The sequence below is a fragment of the Poecile atricapillus genome, chromosome 11 (genome assembly GCF_030490865.1).
Source record: "Poecile atricapillus isolate bPoeAtr1 chromosome 11, bPoeAtr1.hap1, whole genome shotgun sequence".
Lineage (NCBI taxonomy): Eukaryota > Metazoa > Chordata > Aves > Passeriformes > Paridae > Poecile > Poecile atricapillus.
The window spans coordinates 7,928,048-7,948,847 of record NC_081259.1 but is presented as its reverse complement, the minus strand read 5'-3'; the positions used below and the strand labels follow the sequence as shown (position 1 = coordinate 7,948,847).

General features: G+C 57.1%; 1 long non-coding RNA gene across 1 annotated transcript in view; it reads right to left on the bottom strand.

Annotated features, from left to right (window-relative positions):
- Positions 1-18,749: 18,749 nt before the first annotated feature.
- LOC131583175 (uncharacterized) overlaps positions 18,750-20,800 on the bottom strand; it is a 35,369-nt gene continuing 33,318 nt past the window's right edge. The window contains exon 3 of the long non-coding RNA XR_009278464.1: positions 18,750-19,396. This is a non-coding gene — a long non-coding RNA (uncharacterized LOC131583175). The remainder of the gene's footprint in view (positions 19,397-20,800) is intronic.

Below are 20,800 nucleotides of genomic sequence, written 5' to 3'. Positions count from 1 at the left end.
ATACAGAAAAATTATTTGTCAGGAACATTTAAAAAATCAGGAAAACAATTCATGACACTTCCATGATCTAGATTTGAGAGAATTTTCACCATTCTGGGAGTGAGTTCATAAAAAAAAAAAAAAAAAAAGGTAAAAAAACAAAGCCAGGCGACATCCATTTCAGAGTGCCATTTAAATCTGGGTCGCCTTGCAAATGATTTTCTTTTTTTTTTTTTTTTTAATTTCCACAAATTACTGAAAGTTAAAAGAACCATCAGCCCATTTTACTACTAAAAAAAAAAAAAAAAAAAAAAAAAAAAAGAGAAAGAGAAAGAGAAAATTAAAAAATAACACGGAAAAATGTAGCCCTTGTAGAATAAACCTAAAGCAGCTCCTTTGCAGAAATATTTCCCTGAGTGAAAAATCTCAAGCCTGTGTCCCACATATTTTTCTTTAGCAGGAGGGTCCTGCCTTTTTGAGCTGGATGCCAGGGGGGTGCCGAGGGGAGCTGGAGGACGTCGGTGCCCCAGGGGTGTTCTAGGGACACAACATCTCATTCTCTGCCTGCAGCGGGCAGGGGAGGCTCTTTGCCCACTGACTGAACACCCTGGAAACCTTTCTGGGGGGAGCCTGCTGGCAGATAAAGGAGGTGTCTGCCAGGGGAGAGCGGGTTTGTTCCCTGTGCCTGTGGCTGTGCGAGTCAGGGTGGAGGGGCCAGCAGCCCACTTGGGCTCCTGGGAGCAAGGGAGGGATGCAGGGCAAGGCAGGAAGCGAGGATGCTCCGCAGGATTCAGTCCTGAGGGTCTCCTGTGTCCGCTTCCCAATGCACAGACCCAGTTCCACCCATCAAAACTACCCCAAAGCCCAAATCTGCACCTTAAATCTACGCGGGTTTGGTTCCATTCCATTACTGACACTGCTGTTTCAGGGCAGTGCTAGGGTCCCATGGAGAGCCCCCAGGGAAAGGCGAGGCCTTTCCTGCAGGGACACGGGGTGGCCCTGGGGACACAGACTCTTGCCCAGTGCCAGAAGGACAGTGGGGCTGCCCTGGGTCTCCCTGCTGATCTTCTGTGCTGCCTCTCCCAGTGCCAGGCGGCCGCAATGGCTCTGGCAGCCACATTTGTTTACGGGCTGAATGTGTATTAAAATGGTTCATTATTTTCCTGACTGGCAGGTTTCCAGGGTCTGTGCTAGTTAATAATTGCTGCCAATTAAACCTTCGCAAAATATGCATTGCAGGGACGGGGATGGGGGGGAAACAACACGCGAGGATTTCTCCTGAGCCCACGGATGGCTCGTGCTGCTGCTGAGGAGCCCCGTGGTGGCTGGGGGACGTGGTGTTGTATCGCTGCTCGCCGTGGGAACCTTCCAGAGATGGGGCAGCTGAGCCCCCTGAGATGGGGATCCTTACAGGGCTGTCAGTGAAAAGGGATTTGTCTCTTTATGGGGCAAAATTTGCAGCTGGTGGATGGAACTGAGCAGGATCCACCCCAGTGGCCCCCTTAACCTTGCAGGAGCCAGCCTGCCCTTCCCAAGCCCTGACCTGCCCACTCACCCTGTGGATGGATGTTCCCAAGGTGGGGAGCCAGGGCTCAGGACATTGCCCCAGCCCTGGCCATCCCAGCTTCAAGAAGGTTTCTTTTCAAAGGACAGCTCCCTCTTTTCCTGCCTTTCCACTCATTCCCTTCTGCTGCTGGAACACCCTCTGTCTCTGCAGGCCAGCAGAGCATCGCCTCTGAATTCCACCCCGATCCCACTCCGAACCCAGCTCCAGGCACAGCCTGGAGATAAAGCTTTTCTCAGGGGTGAAACACAAGCAAACCCCCATGGTCCAAAACCCACCTGGGGCTGGGTCTGCCTAGCTCCTTCCACCTGTGATCTCCAGTGTCTTTTACAAGCCATAAAGACGTGAGCACATTTCCTGACCACCGCTTGAAAAGCAGCCAAAAGAACAGGAATAAAGAATCATTATTTAGTGAACGCTCGCCCCACTCTTTGAAGCTGGGAAGCTCGGCAGAAAGGCTGGGTGTTCAGGCGGGCTGTGGCTATGGGAAGGCTGGGGGGAATGTTTCTCAGATGCTAAAATCGCTCGGAGAGATGCAGGAGCGGGACTGCGTTTGTGGGAAGGACGGCTGACGGGGAATCGCTGCCTTTCAGAAAGGCAAATAATCGCAGCCTAGGTTAGCTCTTCTGTCGAGAGAATAATTGTGCTTCTAAAGGCTCTGATATGATGAGAAGCACTGCTTTGAAATCGAAATAAATACATAAATAAATCAGGGATCTTGGACTGATTAAGGCAATTGCTTCCCTTGCTTTTGCAACCCCTTTGGGTCCTGGTTCCCAGAGCCAATTACATATTTAAAAAGTTTCTCTCTGGAAAAAAAAAGAGGACTTGCAACTCTAAAATAAAGTTTCTTTGTGGTTGCCTAATGAACAGCAAGGGCCAGGACAGTTTACAGTTATTAATTGGTTTTAAATGGCTCCAGCTCTGTCCTGAACCATCTTTTTGAGCTGGCTACAATATGTCTGTGCCCTCCTGACAGCCCCACATGGGGTCAGGGCATGCCGGGCACCGCTGGTCCGGGCCCCTTTGTGTGGGTGAGCAGCCAGCCCGCCTCCCCCGTGGCCTCTCCTCCTCCTCCACCCCATGGTCAGTCCTACAAAAGCCCCCCAGGGTCTTCCAAGCTCCCACTGCCTCAAACAGGGTGCAGCCGATGCGGAGACAAGCCAGGAAGGTGCTGAGGGTGCTCATCCATTACTTTTCCAAATGAATTCACAGTTTTTCCAGCTTTCTGCTCCCTCCTGTGTGACTATGAGGGAGATTTGCTTTGCCACCCACCCCCCACTTTATTCCCCACCTTGGCACACTGCAAACCCCTCCTGGCCACCCAAACCTCAGCTTATTTCTAGGCTCCACATGGCCACGACATGTGGGAGCTCGGCAGCCGGCACGAGCCCAGGGATTGCCTAAGCTTCTCTTGGCACACCACACCTCACACCACTGAGCACCTCCAGGCACTGAGCAGGCAGAGAAAAGGCTCTATTCTTCACCCAAAAAACTCCCAGGGGGGTGAATTCAGCAAACATCCTTGCCATGAGGATAGGTGAAATAAATCTTTCTCACAGCCCAGGGAAGTGCAGAAACAACACCTCTAAAGGGAGGCAGGGCTCGAGCCATGGGCCTCCTTGAATGTCTTCTCCCTGTAAACATGCATTATTGATAGCAGAAATTATGTTGGATTGGTTTTGGGATGTAAGGAAACGCTGGAGAATATTGATATTTTCCCGAGTTGCTTCCAAACCTATTCTTGGGCTTGAACGTTTTGCGCGTGTCATCTCCAATGAACAGTTTTGAGCTTTAATTCAAAAAATAGCATGATGTTTATAATACTATATAAGGTTTTCTCCTGGCTGTACGCACGGGATTATATATGTGTCGGTGTGTGGGTGCGGATGTGTGTGCAGGGATGTAATGAGACAAACAACTCAATCTGGAGCCGGTGGGGAGGAGGAGCTGCACACGCAGCCCCGAGCAGCGGCTGGTTCCCTTTGGTACCAACTCGGTTTTCTTTTCCACCAGCCGTCAGAGTTGTCTGAACAAACACGTTATCATCGGGACCGACCCGTAGATAAACAGGCGGTGATGTTGTAGGTGCAGGAATACACCTGGGGGTGCGTGGGGAGGTTTATTCTCCAGCTGTTGAATGCTGGAGATGGGCTGGTGCATGACAAGATGCCAGACGCTTTTCAGCGCATCAAATCCGCATCTCAGCACTTTTCACGGCGCGGAGAGGAAACAGTAATTAAGCGACAGGACTTACACCACTTCTGCACCGGAGTCTCGCTGCATCCCTTTCAGCCCTGTGCACGTGTGTGCCGGCGGGCCCCACTATTCCAGGTGCAGCCTCACCCCTTCTTAAATACAGCCCTGATGGGTTTTTCTCATAGCAGATAAATTATTCAGCAGAAAAAGTGTTTCCCGCATTCCGGGATTTTCCTGCTAACACCTTATTGGTCATTTCTGTTGGTCCCTGCCCAGCTCTACTGGTTTTATAAAATGCTCCTGAATAATACTGGGAATAGCAGCGTGTGGGAAGGAGAAAGGTTTTTATCTGCATGGGGTCTTCCATCTCCAGCTCTGTTTCTATGGATATCTGAATGGAGTTTATATTTATCTCTCCCGTTTGAGCCATGTGGGTAACTTTGGAGGAGAAGGAGGAGGCCAAGAGCAGACATGCCCTGCTGCTGGCTCTGCTGAACCCTGACTCCTTTTGGTCAGCGGTGAGAGCATCACCCAGGTGGTCAAGACCAGCCAAAATGAGACTAAGACAAGGGGAAGCTGCGAAAATACCTGAGCTACAGCTTAACACAGCAGCAGGCACTGTGTCCAGCAGGAAAATGGCCCCTCTGCCAACACCAGACCAGTCAGGGATGGCAGGGCAGGAGCATCACTCCTGATCCCCAGTCGCTGGTCCCCAGTCCCTCATGCAGCTGCCCTGTAAATGGCCAAATTTCCTGGGAGCGAGGGATTTTCCATCTGTCACAGTGTCCTTTGCTGTCAGGAGAGAAGTCAACACAGCCCTGGTGCCGGGGGGAGCGTGCCGGGTGCCAGAGCAGGTAGGAGTGGGAAGGCGAGCACATAACTCGGCCTGGCCCCAGCGCACCAGCTCCCAGAGCATTACCATGATGGCTCCATCATTAATTGATCAATCACTGGATGACAGTTAATTAAGTAGAAAATAAAGCTGCTCTGCCCAGCCTGGCATTAGTAGGCAGCGGCATTAAGATTTCTGGAGTACAAGGGGGAAATTAAAAAACAAAGGCACAGCTGGAGGAATAACCCCATCACTGGTGGCTGGGGGTGGAAGCCTGGCACGATATTCCCTGGGTCAGGATGTGCAGGCAGCCCCTGCACAGCAGCGATGGCCGGTTCATGGCTTCTCTCCTTCCCAAGAAACTGGATGTCACCTGCTGCCCTCCAGACACAACCCCCATTTTCCATGTGCCCCTTTCTCGACAGCTCTGGTGCTGCTGCCTGGCCACTGGCCACTGGCCACCAGACCCTCACCAGCACACAGATCTGCAAAGGGGCTTTTCCCTTCAATCCTGTTCTCACATCTCTCCATCCTGCCTTGTGAGCTAAGCCACAGACAGGGTGGGGAAAGAGAAAGACAGAAAGCATCCTCCTGCCCCCCATCTCATGTGCCCAGGATTGTCTTGATATGAAAAATTATGGTTTTTGTTAAAAACTATTACTAATGAGGCGTCTTTCCTGCCCTTAATTGTTGCCAAGGCGATGACCCCAGCCAGCCATCTTTAATTAACTTAGACTAGATCTCCTGAAATGAGTTCCTCGGGTAAATTGCTCACCACAGCTTTCAGGCACGGAGCTGTGTTTGCCAAGGCCACCCGCTCCGGCACGCTGCCACAGCCACCGGCAGAGGTGATGGCACAGGCTGGTGTCACCTCCTCTGCCTCCCCTTGCCACCGCTTGACGATCCCAAAGCCAATTGGTGGAAACTCAAAGTAATATGGGGACGAGGGTGGCGTGACTGATGCCTGGCCACAGGGAATATGGGCTTCTCCATAAAATGGGAATTCACCCTGGCTGCTGGCTTCTCCCATCACAGGGGCTGTGGGACCGGCTGCACGGTGGCTGGCACCTCTCCAAGCGAAAATCACATTTCCTGCCTGACAGATAACGTCGGTCAAGAGAATGCCAAGGACGATTCCTGAAAATGCCATAATTGTTTTAATCTGATGGCGGATAAAAGATAATGATGCTAACAATATTTAAACGTAATTATAGTTTCCTGCGGCTGTTGGGCTCTCTGAATCCTCTCCACTCAAGTGGCTTTGTTTACGAGCGGCTCCAATAAGGCAGGGCCCGTTTTCCTCCTCTATCGTCTTCACACCTGCACTTCCATCAAGGCAGGGGGTGGACACATGCCAGGGGGCTGGATCTCCTCAGGGACCCGCACTGGCCAACTCTGCAGCCCCTCTGGGTTCTCCTGGTTTGGGCCCACCATTATCCACCCTCTATCTCCTGGGATGTGATGCTGTCTTGGAAAGAGGACTGGGATGCTTGGACCATGGCAACTGCCAGAAGAAAGGGAATAGTGTGGGGAGTTTTAGGGACAGGCAGTAGAAGGAAATCCCCCTCACTGGGGTGGGGCAGGCATATGGTGGCTTGTTTGTAGCAGTCACCCATGTAAGGGCTGTGGCCCCCTATAGCCCCCAGATCCCATCCTCAATTCATCTCCAAAGTGAACTCCCCAGCATCGACATAAATCAACAAAGCAGGACAAAGGGAATTTCTAGGAATGTTTTGCTGATGACAAACAAATAAAAAGCACCAGAAGTGGATGTCTGGGAGCTTGCAATCTGCAGGAGAAGGGAATGGAGGAAGAAGAAAAGAGTATGAATCCTTACATTGAAGACCCTCTTACACTGGATATTGTTACCATCATCTCAAAGAAAATCTCCCAGTCTTTTGGGGGCCTGGATGCCCTGGTGGCCCTGATAGTAGGAGGGGAGGTTGCAAAACAGCTTGATCGACTGCACAGAAACAAGCAGTGAGAAAAGATGGGATTTAGGCGAGGCTTTTAGAAGAAGTTAAATATGAAATGGCTATTTCAGTAGCTGTAGTTTAGCCTCCTGTGTGAATCGGTCTTTGTAAATAGGAATGGAGGATAGCCAACTTCCCCAAAAGGCCTCTACGGGGGGTCCGGAAAACCACAACGTCCTGAGTTTAATGGGGAAAACAGATAGAAATGGTAACAAAGAATGGGGAGAAACAGCAATAAACCTGATTGTTTGGTAAATAAGGCAGAGCCTGTTGCCGAGAAGGGAAGTTTGAAAAGCAGCTGGGGATTGAATAACCGGTTAAAAGTTAGGAGACAAAGTGGCATAACAAACCCGAGGGGTTCCCAGCTCAGAGCAGTCAGTGCCGGAGCCCCCGCAGCAGGCAGGAGCGCGAGCCTTCGGAAATGCCAGGGAGGAGGGAGGAAGTAGCAACAGGACAATATCCACTGCTGCTCCAACATAAGATCTGACATGGTGTAGAGGGCTATGGAAAGGAACTCATCGTGCTAATGAACTTGGCCTTCAAGTGGAGGAGGAATTCACTGTTGAGCACAGAGAAAATAAATTCTTTACCTACATTGCAAGGAAACAGCTACATCCATGGAGGAAGAGCTCTCCAAGACATGGATATTGAAAAGATTATTCTGGGCACTGGCAAGAGCCAAGAGGCACATGGCATGTCAGGAATGACTCAGGACAGAGCAGAGAAAATGGCACGATAGGTAAGAAGCAGGCTCACCCTGTGCCATGTGGGTCCCTGCCTCACTGAAGGCATCCCACAGGGACTGGGGAGGCAGCAGGGCAGGGCGAAGAGGCACCTTGGAGTTGTGCAATAGCTGCTGTCTGGGGAGGAATTAAATAGAGTCCAGCCTGCAGAAAGAGGGGCTTGGATGCTCCAGCTGGATGCCTGGCACAGGAAGATGCTTTGGCAGCCACCTGGGGTGCTGCAGCCACCAAAAATTTGGAGGGGTTAGAAACGTGACTGGGGAGAACAGAGAGATGGCTGGCTGCTGGAAAGGCAATGAATGAGCTGGGGCTGAGGGCTCTGCAGAGAGTAGAGCAGGAGCAGGCAAGACAGTGTCCCCTCCCTGTCATTGTCTTATGCCCTGGCCTGGCCTGGGACACCTCTGGGGAGGGAAGGAGTCATCCCCAGAGCTGACATTGGTTTGGGCGTGGCCCGGGGTCCTCCACTTGTCCCTGGAGCATCTCTGCCCTCCAGAGCCAGGCATGAATCTCGGTAGGGGACCTCTTTGCTATAGCTCCCTCCCAAAATGCACCTCCAGCGTTCCCAGATGGATTGTCACCAGTTTCCCCGTTCACAGTGGAAATCCACGCGAGACACACAGGGACAGCTCTTTACACGACAGACATCAAAATGAGGAGTGCCCACCCTGTTTGCCCATGCAGGACCCAGACGCCAATGGCCGGAGTGTGTTCCGGGGAAGTCCGGCCCCTGCCCTCTCCCGGCCCCGCAGCCCACGGCCACAGCCTGGAACCCGCGGCCGTGGCCACGCGTGGCGGGCGCAGCGCGTCTCCACGGGCTCGGTGCAGCCCCGATGGGGCGCGTTGACATCTGTAACCAACACTCCGGCTCCGGCAAAGGCAGGGCTGCCCGGCCAGGCGGAAAATTAACACTGACATTGAGTTTAATTAAACAAAACAACCAGGCTGCGAGCTGGAGCGGGGACGTGGCAGCAGCTGGAGGAGCCGGGCTGGGCGCGGTTCGGGACCGACACCCGCCGCCGCCCCGCCGGGACGAGCCCACGTTGGCCGCTCGGAGCCCGGCATGGCTCCGGAAGCCGAGTCTGGATGGGCGGCCCGGCTTCCCCGCCGAGACTGCCGGCCAGGGCCGGGAAATATCATTTTCCTTCCCCGTTTTGCCCATGTCTTTACAAAAAGACGCGCGGAGCGCAGCACGCCGGCGGAGGCCCACGCGTGTCCGTGGAGCAGGACGGGCGGCCGGCGGTCTGAGGGGCGGGGGGGAGGCGAGGGACGCTCCAAGGAGCGGATTTCGTTGAGTGTGATTCGGGGAGATGCTGACCGGCTGACAGCCACCCCATCACCGGCCGCGGCCCCGCGCCTGTCCCCGGCCCTAAACACTGGTGGGGAACGGTTTGATCCGGGCAGGGAGACCCCCGCCGAGCATTTCCCGGCCAGCTGCTCCCCGGTGGGCACCAGTCGCACCAGTATCACCAGTGGCACTGGCGCTTGCCATGCCTGGGCAGCGGAGCTGCGGGCAGTGCGGGCAGAGGGGAAGCCGTGCCCGAAGGGGCCGTGCTTTTACTCCGCTCGGCTCCGAGATTGGCCGTACGAGGCAGAGCCGTCCTGCCCGTTGCCCTTTGCCCGCTGCCCACGGCTGACCACCTCTCGCACCGCAAGTTCCTCCGCGGCAGAGCTGAAAATAGCACGCAGCCCAGCGCATGGCGAGCATGGGGCCTCCGGCCCCCGGCTGCCGGAGCGCTGGTGTCCGGTGTTTGGGGATGTTTCTGCCCGAACCCCCCACGGCTCTCTTCACCCCCTGCGGGAGCTCCCTCCAGCATCAAAGACCTTCGTGTTCTGTCCAGCCCTCTGCGTTCGGGTCCTGGAAGCTGAGGGCTGATCCCTCTGCCGTCGGCCTCCTCCTCCTCCCAGCTCCCAGTCCATAGCTTTGGGGCTTTTAGTCTGGTCATTCTATTTTATTTTATTTTATTTTTTTTTTTCTGGGGGAGGAAGGGCGTGTGAAATGTCGGCTTTGAAGGATATTTGTAATAACATAACCAGCAAAATGAATGTCATATTTTTGCTCCAATGAATTGGATTTCCTGAAATATTGTCTCCGTAATGATGCCTTTAGGCTCCTCTGGATTAGATAACTCTCCAACCACATCAAGAAGGCTAATTATCCCAAAGCCACTTTCCCGGCTTTTCCACATCTATTTCACACACCTATGTATATCTCTATTCAGAGACACGGCACTCTCGCCGCTCTGCAGGGCCGCTCACGGGAGGGGACAGCCCCCCGCGCCCATCGCCCGCCGCGTCCCCGCGCCCGGGGGAGCCCCGTCGAGCGGCCGTGACGACACGGAGCCCGACTGCCCCGCCAGCCAATCCGCGAGCCCCGCGCGGCCCCGTCAGCCCGCGCTGACCAATGAGGGGCGGGCGGCGCGGCCCCGGCGGGATCCCCTCGACGGCTCGAGGCTCCTGGGGGCTCTCCGGGACCCCCCCCCCCCCCCCCCCCCCCCCCCTCGCCGGGCGCTCCGGGGCCGCATCCCCCGGCACGGGGAGCGGGGAACGCCGTGGAGCGCCGGGGCAGCGCCAGGTGCCGCGGTTGTCCCGTGGGCTTGGGTCACGCCGCCACAAGCGCGGGTGTGCGAGGGGGCGAGAGCCTCACGGAGGGGTGGAGGCGCGAGGAGTAGAGCCCCAAACAAAGGACGAGGGGTTGTCCCGGTCCCACCGAAACCCCAGCGCTCCGGGGGTGCGGGCAAGGCCGCCCCTGCACACTTGCGGGCGGAGCCGGGGCAACCCACGCGTGGGTGCCCCCGCCGCCACCCAGCCCCCCTGCTCCGGCCGGCGCGGCTCTCTGTCCCGGCTCTTTGCTTGGGCCGGGGAGTCTGTACTTCGGGATTATTCAGCTCCTGCAAGTTTTTTGTTAGGCGGCCCTGAAAGGCCTCAAAGGCTGGGAACACCATTCTAATTACGGGGAAGCACAGCTTATTTAGAAGATAAAAAGAGACTTGTAGTCTCATAACAGCTTCTTATATCCGTCAAATAAGGATCTCTAATGACGGGGTGAGAGCCAGTGAATGCCTAAAACAAACTAAAAAAAAGGAGTGAAAATAAAGCAGCCAGGGGCTTAAGATATATTAAATTACCCTGATTAGGAATTTAGGCCGTGGCTCGAGTCTGCTGGAGAGGCTGGCGAGGGGGGGGGACGGAAAGTGCTGCTATTCATTTCTGGGGAGAGGGGTCAGTAGGTCGGAGGAGTTCACAGGGCCTGGCTCTATTCTTATGCTAACAGAGAATACAAGCGCTGGCCTGGAAAATAGAAATGAATTTGCAATAATCCGAGCCCCTCTGTTTGCAAGGCGAGCGGCTCTATAGCTAATTGCAGCCCGGCCTCCCCCGCCTCGTTGCGGACAGTTGTAACGATGCATGGGAGATTAGAGCCCGAGGGGCTTGGGGGGGTGGATTTAAGCCGTCTTCCCCCCCTCCCTTCCTTCTGCCCGACGGTGAAATATTCCGGGGCAGGCGCTGGTGTTTGGGCTGGCCCTGCTCGGAGGGAGCGGGGCCAGGCAACTTCTTGAACTTCCCCGAAGCAGCGCAGGGGAGCGGCCGCCGGGCAGAGCGCTGTGCCGGGGGGGGCGGGGGGTCGGCTCTGCGCGGCCCCGGGACCGGCGGGGGTGGGAGAGGGGGAAGGCAGCGTAGGTCCTGGAGACGGGGGGACCCCCATTGAGCTGCCGGTGACAAGCAGTAAATCGGGGAAGAATAGCGCATGGAAACGCGCCGTCGGGGCCGCTGGCCGGCCCTACAGCTGCCGGCCAGTCTATCCGCCGTCAGAGACGCCGTCTCCTCGGTGGCATTCCCGGCTCCCGCCCTATGCACCGATGCCTCCAGGCCCGCACCCGAGAAGTCCCTCCCCGCAACAGAGGGGTCCCTCCCGCACCCCGCGGGTCCCGCCGCCGCCGGCCCCGAGCCCGCCCCGTCGGCTGCTCGGCGGCCCGGGGCTGTTTCAGGACCCTGGACAGGGGCGGGGCCGCCGTCGGGGTGCGGCGCCGCCGGGTCCCCCCTCATCCTCCGGCCGCGTCCCGACGGGCCGAGGGAGGAGTGACCCTCCTGGTCCTGCCCGATCCTGACCCTTCGCCTCCTTTTCCCCTCGGTACCGGGCTGGGATCACCCTCCGCAGCGGCCGTCAAGCGTCGGGGCCGTACTGTGGGGACGGGTCATGGTTTGGCACCGGTCAGAGCCCACTCCAACATAAACACACCCTCCAGGGCGCGGAAATCGTGGACAGGGGACGCCAATGCAGCTGACGGGCTGTTTTAATGAATATCGAGCGGCTCGGTCAGCCTCCACCACCCTCGTCGGCATGCGGGCTGCTCCCGGTGCTGGGGACGGTGTGGACTCCACGCCCTGCCCCGATGGTGAAACGGGGTGCCAGAGACCCGGGGTCGCCCTGGCCGGTCCTAGCGGCAAAGAGCTGGCCCTGCTGCCAGAAATACAGCCCTCTTTCGTTAACCACATTCCCCTCCTCCTCCTCCCCGCCTGTGGCTGGCCCCAAAGCCGGAGTCGGAGATGCCCCGGCTGAGGACTGTGCCTGGGGTCGGTGGCACGAAATGGTGACAGCCCTGGACCGAGACCGGGACCAGCTCTGCAGAGCCGGACCGGACCTTGCGCCCCACACAGCCCTGGCAGCGATTCTGTCCAGCACTGCAAACTTTGCCCGGCAGCTCAGGGCTGTCCCTGCCGTCCTGATCCTGCAGGAATCGGGCACAGGGGGATGGAAAGCGGGTTCGGGGGATGCTATGGGCTGGGGCCGGGGTTGTCGGGGCCGCCCCGGCGGCCGCAGGTCTCAAGGTCTTCATAAATCACTTTTTCAGACTCTTGGAATTCTCTCACTCGAGACTAAAATTAAAAGGATTATTCTCGTAAGTGGCACACGCCGGACAGAGTCACCCCCGCTCAGCATTGTCCGTGCCAAGGGGCTTCTCCCAGAACCTTCGCCTAACACTTTTGTCATTTTAAAAGGCAAAATCTCCGAATTTTATCCGGACTGCTGTTCTGCAAGGCTGCTTAAGCTTAAGAAAATTATATTTCAGGTACATAAAGAAAAAAAAACAAACCCAACCCCCAAACTTAAAAAAAACCCCACTAAACACAAAACAAACCATACACATAATAGTAGTAGTAGTAGTAGTAGTAGTAATAATAATAATAATAGTAATAATAATAACAATAATAATAATAATAATAATGCAAAAACAACGGTGATTCTAATTTCCAGTTTTATATTAAGTCGTTGAAAAAAGAGGTGGCATTATTTGTAATCATAATCTATTAACCGGGTTTGGGAGGAATTTTCAGCAAAAAAAAAAATCATTACGGGGCTGCTCTGTGAATTTTCGTTCTCCCGAGGACAAATGCGCAAAGGATATACTCGGGGTTTAAAAAATTGTGTTGGAAAACAAATTCGCCGGCGCTTTTATCTCCTCTGTGCTGGGACACGGGGATGAGGCAGGGCGATTTAATTTCTCAACGCCGGCCGGAGTTTGGGTTCTGCCCTCCCCAAAACACTGCCCGGTCCGGCCCCGCATCCTCTCCCGCCTTGTCATTCCCGGCCAGAAATAAACCACCGGGGCGGAGAAAAGCTGGCTTATTTGCTAGAAAAAAAAATCGGGCTTATTTACAAGATTCTTAAAAATCGTGTTTATTTGGAAGAATGAAAAGTGTGTTTCTTTGCAAGAATAAAAATCGGGTGTACTTGCAAGACCAAAAAGCAGGTTCTTTGCAGAGCGAGGAGCCGCTGCTCTGGGAGGTATGGGACGGGGGGCTGTGCCGTGTCTCGGGGACAAGCAGAAGAAAGGGGGTGCATTCCCTGCCGAGTGCCCCCTAAATGGGGCTGGGGTTCATCCCCCGGCGGGTCCCCGCGGGCTCCGAGCGGCCGCTGCCAGGGGCGCCGGGGCCCCGCAGCCAGCCCCGCAGCCGCGGCTCCAGGGCGCTGCCTCGCTCTCTCACGGCGGATGTGCGGGGATTTGGGGGGGAGGGAGGGAGACACAAAGGTGCCCGGGAGGTGCCCTCCTTTCCCCGCTGAGCTTGAATTGCCACACGGATGCGTTGTGCTCGCCCCGCGGCCCGTCGCACACTGTTCGCCTGCCCTCCTCTCAAGGACGGCAGAGCTGTTCCCCTTTCAACGAAAACCCGGGGAGGTGACGGCGGGGCCCTCTGCGGTGCCACCCTCGCCGCAGGGCGGCCGGCACGGAGGGGAAGCCCGGTCGAGAGGGATCCCCCATCTCAGGTGCGAGCGAGGGGTGGCGGCCTTTCCCCGCACCGCCCTGGCCGTGGGTGCGGTGCTCGCCCGCGGGAGAAATGCTCCCCAAGGGTTCCCGGGCTGCGTGCGGACACCCTCCGCTCTGGTGCACACACGCGTGTGCGGGACACGCACATACCCCCCGGGTGGTGGCCGGCCGGTGTGACACACCCACCCGAGTGGGGACACGCGTACGGCGCGGGGATGCAACACGCGTGTGCGGGCACCACGGGGCGGCACACGCGGGGGTCGCGGACACACCCGTGTCCACAGACGGACACACACCCCAGGTTCGCATCCGTCGTTTGCAAACGCACTCCCGCAGGGCGCGCCCCGGCCGCTCCCCAGCTCCGGCAGCCGTGGGGATCCCCTATCCCGGGCACCCATTCCCCTGCACCTTCCCTCCCTAAATTCGTCGGCTTTGTCACTCCCTTTCACCGCTCCACCCAACCCACTCAATTAAGGGCAGCGGCGGGAGCGGGGCTGCAAGAGGCGGCGGCTGAGGGCCCCCCGCCCGCTTCCTTCCCTGCACAAGGTGAAAGAACACAGAAAAAGGTGAAAACACAGAAACAGCCCCAAAAGAGCCGCTTCCCGAGGTTTGGCTTTATTTATCCCTGCGTATCCTTGTGCTCTTGCAGCCCCGGGCAGGCTGGACGAGCCGGGCGCCCGGCGGGGCAGCCCCAGTGGTGGCTCGGCGGGCCGGGGGCTGCGAGGGGGTGATGGGGTCCCAGTGCCCGCGGCGGGGGGCGCGGGGAGCCGCAGGTGCTGCTGGCGGGAGAGACCCGCAATGGCTGTTTGGGTGTTGCATTAAAGCACGCTGCAGTGCGCACACTGCGGCCCCTCCCCCCGCAATCTGCCTGTATGCTAATGACATGCAAAGAAACTCATTTGCATGTTTATCTCTGTCAATGGGCGAGCGTGGCGGGCGCGGTAATACGTTTCCCACCGTGGCGTGGAGGCCTCCCCCCGCCCCGCGCCCCTCACCACCCCGCCGGGCCGGGGAGGGTCGGGCAGGGCTCTTCTCCGGCCCCACCGCCCAGCCCTGGCACCAAGGCAGGTACTGCCACAAAATGGCTGCCGGGGGGGACCTGCAGCCTCCCGAGCACCCACCTCTGCCCCCCAGCACTCCCCGGCCCCTCCGTGCCCCCTCCCCGCAAACCCACCTCCGGATTTTGTGCTTAAGCAGCCAATCGGGGGCGCGGTACCCTTCCCCCCTTCATACCTCCTTTCTTTCTCCCTCCATCCCTCCTTTTCCACCCTCCATTCCTCCTTCTTCCCTTCCATCCCTCCTTTTCCACCCTACATTCCTCCTTCTCCCGCTCTATATTCTTCCTTCTCTCGCCTCCGTCCATTTCTTTATCCCACCTCTATTCCTCCTTTTACACCCACCGTCCCTCCTTTTCTACCCTTCATCCCTCCTTTTTCACCCTCCATTTCTTTTCTACCCTTTATCCCTCCTTCTCCTCCATCCTTCCATCTTTCCTTCTTCCCTTCCATCCCTCCATCCTCTCCTTCAGCTCTCCATATCCCTCTCCATTCCTTTTTCACCTTCATCCCACCTTTCCCCCCCACTTTATCCCGCTTTCCCCAAACCCAGAGCCCAATCTTCACTGTTTCCACGCGCGGGGATATTTTTGATTTCCCATCGACCGGGGGGAAAGTATTTTCCATCCTTCAAAGGGGTTCCGACTCTCGCCGGGTGCTGAGCCCTCGGCAGTTCGCGACCTCTGTGGGTCCGCCGGTATCGTGTGAAGTCCCCGGTGGGTGCAGAGCCGCGGGTGGGTGTCCCGGAGGAGCTCGCCCCTGGTTCCTCTGCTGAGGGGGGCGAGAGGTGTCCACAGGCACCAGTGAGGAGAAGCAACCGTGCGTACATTCACACGTGCGGGCCCACGGAAGGGACGGACATTGGAGACACCGGTGCGAGTGTGGGTTTTTGAAATAGCCACCAAAATAAAAAGGCGCGGCCTCTCCCACGGAGCCAGGGTGCACCCACGCCGCTATTTTCAAACACGCACGTGAGAGAGAAGGGCTCTGTTTTGGGGACCGGGGAGTGCTCTGTCCCCCCTCTCTGAGTGAGGCTGCGGCGACCCCAGCGCACCCTCGGCGGGGACGCGACCTCCCCACACCCCACGGGGCGCTGCGACCGGGAGGAAACGCGGGGACCATTCCCGACTGCAATGTAATACAGCATTATATACGTTCCATTCCATACATATGTAAAGAACACGTATATCCTTATGTTGTGTTATAATTTATGGCGCTGTATTATGCTACACGGTGCTGCGTGACGGGATGCGACGTGACAGTCCTCGGCCCTCGGCCCGGCCCCGCCGGTGTCCCCGGGCCGCGGGGCCGCCCCGCCCCGAGGCGCCGGTGAAGGGCGCCCGCGTCGCTGCGCTGGGCTCGAGGACGGATTTCGGGGGATCCCCTCCTGTCTCCCCACCCGTTATCCCAGCTTCTCCCTGTCCCTTCTCAGCTTTTTATCCCCTCCTTTCCATTCTCGCTCGCTGCCCCGGCGAAGGTGTGTTCGCTTCGTCCGTCCGTTTTCTCTGTTTTAGCCCCGGGAAGCGGAGGGACATGTGTGTTTATTCCCCCCCCCCCTCCCCCTTCACCCGAGATTGTCTTAGGAAAAAATAAAATCAGCCGAAAATCTAAATCTGCCCGAGGCCCCCGAACTCGCCCCGTCGCGACCACTTTATCCCAGCACTACTCAACCGCAGGTACTGGAAGGGGTTTATTTGTGGGGTCAGCACCTCGGTCACCATGTCATCACACCTGTGCAGAGGGAGGTGTGACCCAGCTGGGATGGTGCCGCTGACCCCCGGCGAGGACTTTTCCCCTAAGCCCCGTCCCGGAGAGCAGCGGGCCCGGGGGTGTCGGCGCTCGGGAGCCCCGGGGGTGCCGGCCCTCAAAGGCCCCCCAACCCCGCGGTCCGCGCCCCGGGTGGGTGTTCCCCTCTCGAGGGGGGCGGAGAGAGGCAGGCCGGGGCAGAGGCAGGTTTGGGAAGGCCACCTCCCCTGGCTTTCCGACTGCCCCCGCCAGGCAGTGTCCCCGCCGCACCCCGGCCGGGGGTGGGTCCGCACGCCCGGGGGAGGTCGGCTCGGGGCTCCTCATCGGCGTGCCCGAGGCAGGGCTGGATTTGCCAGGAGTACTTGGGAACCCCTAGAGAGAGACACCCTCCCATCACTCCCCAAAACCTGCTGTGTCATCACGCCCCGAAGCAGAGGCAGCCCCCCAAAAGCAAATGGGGGGTGTGTTCCCTTACCTGAGCGCCGGCCCGGGGGAGCCGCGCAGAGCGGGGGTTCTGTATCCGGCTCGTTTTCTCCTGCCGTGTCCCGCAGCAGAAACTTCCTCCGGCCGGGGCCGGGGTCGGTGCGGGGGAGCCGGGTTGTGCCGGGGGGACCCCGCGGCCGGGGAGAGCCGCACACCCCGGGCCGTGTTTATATGTAGAAAGAAGGGTAATTTGAGTGCTTATACCAAGAACCGGGGTTGTTAAGTTTGCAGGCAGACAGCTAAACGGTGCCAAGTGCGGGCAGGGAGGGGGGTGCGGGGGGGAGGCTGGGGGTGTGTAAGAAATAAAGAGCAATTGTCAGAAGCGAACAAAAGGCGGAGGATGGAAAGGAGCTGGGAATCCCAGGGCAGAGCCTCTCGGCGTGGACTTGAACTTGGGCTTTGACACCGTCTGCCAGGCGGAGAGCGGCTTCGGGCCGGGCGAGGCGGGCTGCGGGGGGAGTGACAACAGCCCCGGCAACGCAGAGAGGGGGCATTACCCCCTCCAAACACCCACCTTTGACGCGGCGGGGGGCACTCTGCTTCAGAATGCGACTGATCCGGGGAATGACCCAGACGGGCTGAGACCCGACGGGCTCAGCGCACCTCCCGGTGCAGAGCGGGGCGGCTGCGGGGGGACCCCGTCGGGGCTGGCCGGGGCCAGACGGTCGGGGGGGCCGCCCGGTTCTCACAGTCTGCGCCCGAGCCTGGATTCTCTGCACGTCCCGGCCGGTCCCCCCTTTGCTACTATTCAGCACTTAATTGAACATTAATGGCAGCTGGGGATGAGGTCATTGGAGCCGGCTTTTCTCACACATTTTTCATGCAAATCCGCTAAACTCTAAACAAATTTGAATAAAACCCCCTTTGTGCAGGCCCTCCATGGTGTTTTTCCACGGGCCGCTCCGCCTGTCTCCGCACACTTCATCCGGGGAGGGGGGAGCAGTGGGGAGATGAGGGGGGGTGTGGGGGGGTCTCTGCTCGGGCCTGGAGCGCCAGGCAGACCCAAAGGGGCTGTGTCCTCTGCGAGGCTCTCAAGCCCAGATCGCCCCCAGGATGCCCACTGCACTAACACTGTGCCATCATCTCCACTTAGAGCCCTCCTCCAGCACCAGTTCCCCCAGTAATTTCCATTAGCACCACCAGCTCCCTCGTAACACCTCCACAGCACCAGTCTGCCCCCAGCAGCATCAGCTCTCCTCCAACTTACACTAATCCCCCACAGCAATACCAGCCCCACAAGCACCATCAGCCCCCCAGCACCCCGAATCCTTCCCAGTACCACCAATGCCCCCAGCACCCCTTGTTGCACTTGGCAATCATTGCCTCTCTGGAAGGTGTTTTTTGGGTGCTCAGGGCTGCACAGGGTAAGAGCACGCAGACCCCCTGGCCCCCCTGCTCCGCAGCCCCCGCACAGCCCCCATTAGCATCCCCGCGCCCGGCCCCCTGCCCAGCCTTGAACTTGGCCATGCCGGGCTGCGCTCCTTCTGCCTGCCTGGGCTCGCACAATGCCGGCCTTGACCCATTGTTTGCTTTTTTCGGATTTCAGCTGGGAAAGCGGCCACCTCGCGCAGCCTGCCCCGAGCACGCCGGGAGCGGGGCACAATGGGGAACCCTGCTCTGCAGGCAGAAGGGCTCCAAATCATTTGAGAGACATATTCATTATATTCTTTCACGGGGGTCTGTTTGCATTGGGTTTAGCGGTTACTTCCCAGACGGGGTTCAGACCAAATAAAGATCATTGAGCGGCGAGGGATTCGCTCGGGCTTTCAGGGAAATATGCCTGATGCGGGGCACGGCGCAGCCCGGCTGCTTGGCTCTCGGCTGCTCCCGCTTCCCTGTTGATTTGCCTGGGTTTGTTTTGTGCCCGTTGCCTCCTCCATCTCGAGACTGCACCAAATCACACGCTCACTTTTGCAAACGGGAGAGTTTATTTTCAACAGTGCATGGGGTGGGGGGGATTTGAATGGGGGAGAATTACAGGCAGTACATTTCTCTTACAGGAAAAGAGAGGGTGCAGTACAACAGTAGCAGGGCTGCCTGGCCTGGACAGGCTCATGGTCCTCTGGGCCCCAAGGACACTGCCTTTGGGAAGGCTGCACTCCCACAGCTCCACAGACCCAGGGATCAAGAGCAGCAAGGGCCGAGCTCTGCTCCATGAGCAAAGCCGGGAGCTAAAAGCTCCCTCCAAACTCCACACACCTGGTATTTCACCAGGTGAGCAGTGACTGGCTCAGGTCTCTCTGCCTAAGCACTTTGGTCCTGTTCTGGGGTATTGAGGGCGCTGAAGGCAACATACAGGAGTGATGTGGGATGATCCCTTGGCTCCCTGTGTTGCCCTGGCTCCCTCCCCATGGCTGCACCGCTGTGTTTCAAAGTGATGCAGAAATCCACTGTGTCCATGAGACAAAGCTGTTTCCTCTCCGGGGCCAATGGAGAAGCAGGTTGGGACCCTCCTGGAGAAACCCGGAGAAGTCAGATGGCAAGTCCGGGCAGGTGGTAGCCAACTGCAGGCAGGAACTCACAGGCTTCAAAAGTTCCTTGTCCACTCACTGGGATCTAGGAAGGAAAGAAAAAAAATGGAGTGGTTATGATCTCTGTCAGAGAAATGGTCCAGTAGTGCCTGGCTGAGAACAGACCAACTTGCCTCTGATGGAGCAGAACTCCAATCCTTTTCACCTCCTCACCACACGTTTCTCATGGCCCTGGACCACCTTAACCTCTTCCTTACTGGGAAAACTGCAGTCCCCAAGATGCCAAGCTTCCCCTGCACCCTCCTCAATCCCCTACCTCTGCTTGCCCCGCACACCGCCAGCCAGGGGAGGGCTCACCGCTTGTCCTTCCTCCCTAGGCTTTGGGGCATGGGATTACTCTGCATGTCAGAGCCACTAAAGGCACAGCCCTCTGATGTTTTAATCTTCGTGTTAACTTTCCCTGCCCTCGGCGCCCTTGCCTGACTGGAGAAAGTGATACCAAGCCACCGAGCTGGAGCCGAAGCTGTGACGCTCAGCCAAAGTCCCCTTCTCGGCTTCCCCCACGCCTCCCGTGCTTTGCCCCACACATCTTCCACCTTGCAGCATGTTCTTCTCCCTTTCTCCTGATTTTTTTTCATCTATTTCCTTTACACTTTATTCATGTTGAGTGTGTATTCCCTAGTCCCCAAAACAGTCCCATCCTTTTCCTATCTTCCCTTTGCTTTGCCCATAAATTGTTACATTGGAAGGAGTAAAGACTCATATAACAAATCCTTGAGTACACTTGCAAAAGGAACCATCAGCTGGCTAATTTATTCTTTTTATTGCACCAAATTGTAATTTTATAAAATATTGCAAATTTTATAAAATATTTGCAAGCCCATTTTAAGAGATAAATCTTCTGTGTGGCTCTCTAATGAGCCGCCCTGGGAGTAGCCGGCATGTGATCTGCTGTAGGTCGCACCGCGACGTTCCCAGGCTGTGACTGGATGAACCACCGTAACTCTTTGAACTGTGCAAATACTCTACACTCTGGGGTCCAGGCTGCAATTTTCATGGGTATTTTTTCTCCCTCTTAAAAATAGATCTTCTGTAACCCCTTTATTGCAATATTCATAAAGCACTTGATGGAAATTGAAGGAAAATCCCTTCCCTTCTGCAACTTTGAAGCAAGCCTAAAACTTAACAGAGGCAGAGGCCAAACCTACCCCATGTGCTTGGGTTTGGGGAAGGACCATGGTCTGTGTCCGTTTCTGGGTGCTGAGAGGACAGGCCCCATGCTGCATGTGTTTAGGGGACCTAGGGTGCAAAAAGCAAAGGCTCAACACTTCTTTATCCTGTGTGACATTAGGAGTCATCCCCAATGTTCCCCCAAGCCTGGCAAGGATGTTGAGGTCAGGACAGATGAGATCTGAATGATGGTGGGTGCTTTCATGAGCCCAGGAGAGGAGGAAGTGGCTGAACCCTTGTTGTCACCAGGGGAAAGCCT